General features: G+C 42.0%; 1 non-coding gene across 1 annotated transcript; it reads right to left on the bottom strand.

The window, feature by feature from the left end:
• Positions 1–1,335: 1,335 nt before the first annotated feature.
• LOC136506242 (small nucleolar RNA R71) lies at positions 1,336–1,444 on the bottom strand. The gene has a single exon (XR_010771467.1). It is a non-coding gene; the product is annotated as a small nucleolar RNA R71 (small nucleolar RNA).
• Between the last annotated feature and the right edge of the window lie 3,633 nt (positions 1,445–5,077).

Raw genomic sequence — 5,077 nt, 5'->3', positions numbered from 1 at the left:
AGATCCACTAAATTAAGCTATGCATGATCCTTGGTGTCATTTGTTTTGGTTTCCGACGGGTAAGTCTAGCTGAGTACATTCTCGTACTCAGGGTTTATTCCCTCTTGTTGCAGATGACCTTTTATATCAGGGCTTCTGTAAGTATTGTCTCCACCCGGCAGGTGACGAAGACTAGATCATGGGCATGATCTCTGTTTCTCTTATCCAAATGCTTTTGCAGGTTGTGATCAGCAAACTGGTATTTGTATTTGAACTCGGGTGTGTAAGTTAAACTATTTGCTTTCGCGTACTTTACAAAACTTGTTTTGTAATAACGATGACTCTGAGGTGATGTAACCTAATTGCAAACCGTCTGTGAAATGTTGTAACGTCTGATATGTTATGTTGAATTACTGTGATCTTGGTTGTATGCAAGTTGGTTTGAAATCCTTCGTGGTTTCAGTTGACTACCGGGTTTATATGGGCTCAAGTGCGAGAATTTGATCATTTCGGCGATTGTTTTTGTACTTGTGCTCTTATAAATTGGTCGGTTTTGTGACGCCCAAGTCATGGTGTGAGCCATTGTGGGTGATTCACCATGATAGAGTGTCGAAGAATTAGCCCATAGAGAGCAGTTGATCCTTGCACGGATCAAGGGGGAGCTACACCCTTGCGCGGGTGCTCCAACGAGGACTAGTGGGGAGTGGTGACTCTCCGGTACCTAAGAAAAACATCGCCGCATTTCTCTCCCTCTCTTTACTTTGAGCATTTACTTTTGAGCAATTCAATTCATGTCTTTACATTCTTAGAATTGACATGCAAGAGTAGGATTAGAACCTAGGGTGCAAAACTTTTATGCGGTAGAAAAATAGAAACACTTCTAGGCACAAGGGGGTGAAGTGGGCTAAGTGTAGGGCTTAATTATTGAAAGAAATTTAGAATTAGCCCAATTCACCCTCCCCCTCTTGGGTATCTTGATCCTTTCAGAAGCCATGGCTAACAGGACTCTCCGTGAATTCTTTGCTCCAACTACGACCAACATCCATACTGGACCAACAATCAATGTTAGAGACAATGGATTCAAGCTCAAGCCAGCCCTCATCAACATGGTGCAAGCAAGCCAGTTTTATGGAAAGGCACATGAAGATACGAGTGCACATCTCTAATACTTTCTGGAGATTTATAGCACTTTCACCATCAAAGAAGTAACCCAAGATGCCATATTACTCTGCCTCTTTCCATTCTCACTCTTGGGGAAGGCAAAGCAATGGTGCTACGCCAACAAAGATAGAAATACTACATGGGATAACTGCTCCACTACCTTCCTAGGAAAGTTCTTTCCCATAGGCAAGATCAATGCTCTGCGTGGGAGAATTTCAAGCTTTCAGCAACAACATGATGAATCTATCCCTAAGGCATGGGAATGCTTTCAAGATTCCATTGCGGAATGTCCTCATCATGGGATGGAGAATTGGTTACTCATGTAGACTTTCTACCATGGGCTGACCAATAGTACCCATGAGACTATGGATGATGCTGCTGGAGGTGCATACCTATCACTCACCATATGAGTTGCAACAGCTCTTGTGGAGAATATGGCCTCCAACCAAGGTTGGAATGAAGAACGTCTTCAGACCCTCTAGAGAGGTGGAGGTATGCATCGACTCAAAGAGGTAGACATGTTGTCTGCCAAGATGGACCTGCTAATGAAGAAGCTTGATGATTGAGCCAATGAGAAGCAAGAAGTAATGCACATTCATGATTCCCGCATGACATGTGAAGTATGTAGAAATACTGGGCATTCAGGGAACAGCTGTCTTGAAACCCAAGACGATGTGAACTTTGTCAACAACAACCACTTTCGTCCTCAACAGAATCAAGGATGGAACCAGCAATAGAGACCGAATTACCAAGGTAACTATTAAGGAAATAATTTTAATAATTTCAATCAACCACCCTTGAGAGAATTAATTGCTGGCCAATCCACACTTATGGAGGGATTATCTAGAAAGGTAGCTACCAATGATAAAATTCTAGAGAACATAAATAAGACAATGGATAGATTTGCTTCTGCCATTAAGAACTAGCATAGCTTTAATAAAATCATAGAATCACAAATAGCTCAGCTAGCAGCTGCTGTTCCTCCGTCCAACAAAGGTAAGATTCCCGGGCAACCGGAAGATCTAGAAACTGCAAATCTTGTCGATATTCAGAATGCAGCATATTATTATATACAACCATCGATGGGAAGGTGAATAGACTATACCTTGCCTGAAAAGAAGAGCGATCCAGGGAGACCTGACATCCCTATTGCCATTGGACCTCACATTTTCCAAGAAGTTGTCTGTGACTTTGGAGCAAGTGTCAACATCATTCCTAAGGTAATTTATGATCAAATTAATGGAGATACTTTGTTGTACATAAATATGCATTTGCAGCTTGCAAATCAGTCACTCTGCTACCCTAAGGGAGTTCTTGAAGATGCCATTGTTCGAGTGAGACAATCATATGTTCCCATAGACTTTGTGGTTTTGGAAACAGGTGGAGATGTAAGGGCACCCATTATTTTGGGCCAACCTTTCCTAAGCACCACAAAAGCCATCATCTATGCGGACAGTGCCAAGATCTGCTTTACAATCAAGGATAGAAAGGAGAAGTTTTCTTTCAAGAACCGCATCCTGCAATCTCCTAGACATACGTAGACGCCATAGCTGCCCGAAGAGACAACAGTGACCAAGAAGGAGAACAATAGGAGAAGGAGGAAGAATAAGGCCAGGCAGCCTCAAAAAGAATCAGTTAACATGATCAACATACTTCAATCAGAGTATGACCACCTCCTCATTTCACCATTCCTTGCTAAGAAGGATGACCCAGGCGTACCCACGATCGAGTGTACCATTGGACAAAGAATATTCCACAAGACCTTCTCTGACATTAGGTCGGGTGTCAATATAATGTCCAAGGTAACGTATGAGTACTTATTCGGTGATGAACCTTTGTTCCCTACATATATGTAATTGCAGATGGCAGACTAATCAATCTGATTTCTAGAGGGAATAGAGAAAGATGTTATGGTAAGAATACACGATCAGTTTGCCCCTGCCAACTTCATGGTTCTAGACATGGGTGAAGAAGAAGATGATACACATATTATATTTGGAAGATCATTCTTCAACACCGCCAATGTGATCATCTACGTCGGATCTGGATAAGTCCACTTCCAATTCCCTAGAGAAAAGGTACGCTGTTATTTCAATAGTTATACCACTTATTAACAGCCCAAGAAGACCCGCTCTAGGAGGAGACATCGATCATCCCAACGCCGAAAGAATCAACGTCCAAAGAATGAATGGAAAGAAGATGAAGAACCTGAAGAAGTTGTGAAAGATGAACCTACTCTACCCAAGTTAAGCCCACAGACCAAGTAGATATGGAAAGAGAAGGTGACATCACCATCAGAGACACCATCACAAGCTGTGTAGCCATCTGGGTTTCCATCGTTGAGACCGGATAATGCACCCGAAGAGTGAAGAACTTTTCTCCAGTCAAGTCCTATTCGGAGCACTTCAAATCCGAACCCTGGCCATGAGGTAACATCGGTAGTTATCCATATTTACTTTTTAGTATTGCATGAATTACTTTTCACTTTAGCATATTCATTTTTCTGCATTAGCATGCATTTAGAAAAGGAGGATAAAAAGTTTCATGACTGCATTACATCATTGCATCATAAAGCCTAAGCCCCATCTAAAAAATTTTCTCGGTGTGTAAAAGCCCAAGGGTGTATTCACTGTGGTGGCATAAAAAAATAATATATATCATGCATGCATATTTTCTTTCTACATTATATAAATAAGAAAATCCAAAAAAAAATATACATCCAGCTAGAACTTTGCAATTAGGAAATCTGTTGTTGACACCGTTTTTTGCACGTGTCAAAATGATCAGAGTGGGCTAATCGGCAGGTGGAAAGTTACTGTATACGTTGACAGCCGATGAAAATCAGCTTGTAAAGATGGTTGCCGATGAATGGTGGTGATCGATGGAGAAGTTGATTTACTCGGGCGTTACCGATAAGGTTGGAGATGTTATTGTCGATGCCGATGAAGGGAGGCTTGAAGACTACTGCCGATGAAACAGGAAGTATGCCGATGGAAAGGAGGTTGGTGAGATTTCCATCGTAATTGAAGCGGACAGGGAAATAGATAGGAGTTGATTTCCTTTTCTATATTTGTTAGAGTATGATTCATGTAAAGAGTCACGTGTTTCCTTAGATATGGACTTGGTGTCCTAGTTGTATTTTGGTTATGTCTCTTTAGATCAGGGTATAAATATAGATTGAGGGGCAATGTAATGGATATATCAATCAATATCAAAACCAATTTTTACTCCTATTTGCATCTACTTACTTTTCGACGATTTCGTCAATTTGCATATTTTTTCTTTTTACGAGTTCTCATTGATTCGGCGAGTTGCATCGCTTCAGTGCGACCTTCGGCGATTCTTGAGTTCCGTGTGAGTACCTCTTGGCCGTGACTTCTAGGCGTATCGCTGTTGTCAGGACCAAAGTGCTCGTATCTTCATCCTTGTCGATTAACAGGTCAAATCGACTGGCACGCTTTGGATATCGATTCGGGTATTAGCCCTTTGTGTTTGCAGATTCACTTTTTGCATCAACACATCTTTTGGCACGCCCGGTGGGACCAATCAATCCGATCAATATATTCAATCCCGAGATCGATTCAGTGTGCTGTCCAATACTGTTCATAATGCTGTGGTTCGAACTCTCAAAGAAAGACAAGCGTCACCGCATTACGTTGGGCCTGCCTATCACCAACCAGAGCCGGCATCTGTCAATACTCCATCGGCTCCCTCGGCTGTTGTGGGTACATAAGTTACTTCTCCTCCAGTATCGGCAGGCTTACCTAATATTCAATCTACACCGATACGATCAGATCCAGTACTACCAGGAGGACGAGTTCAGCTTAATACAGATCTATCGGCATCAGCTATGTCAGGCCCTATGTCTCAGAATAGCCAGATTCCTACTAATTGGTGGGGATATGGTATGCCTCCGGAGTCATCTGCTTTCAATCCT

The sequence above is a fragment of the Miscanthus floridulus genome, chromosome 14 (assembly GCF_019320115.1).
Source record: "Miscanthus floridulus cultivar M001 chromosome 14, ASM1932011v1, whole genome shotgun sequence".
NCBI classification, from domain to species: Eukaryota; Viridiplantae; Streptophyta; class Magnoliopsida; order Poales; family Poaceae; genus Miscanthus; species Miscanthus floridulus.
This window is presented reverse-complemented; position numbering and strand designations above follow the sequence as displayed.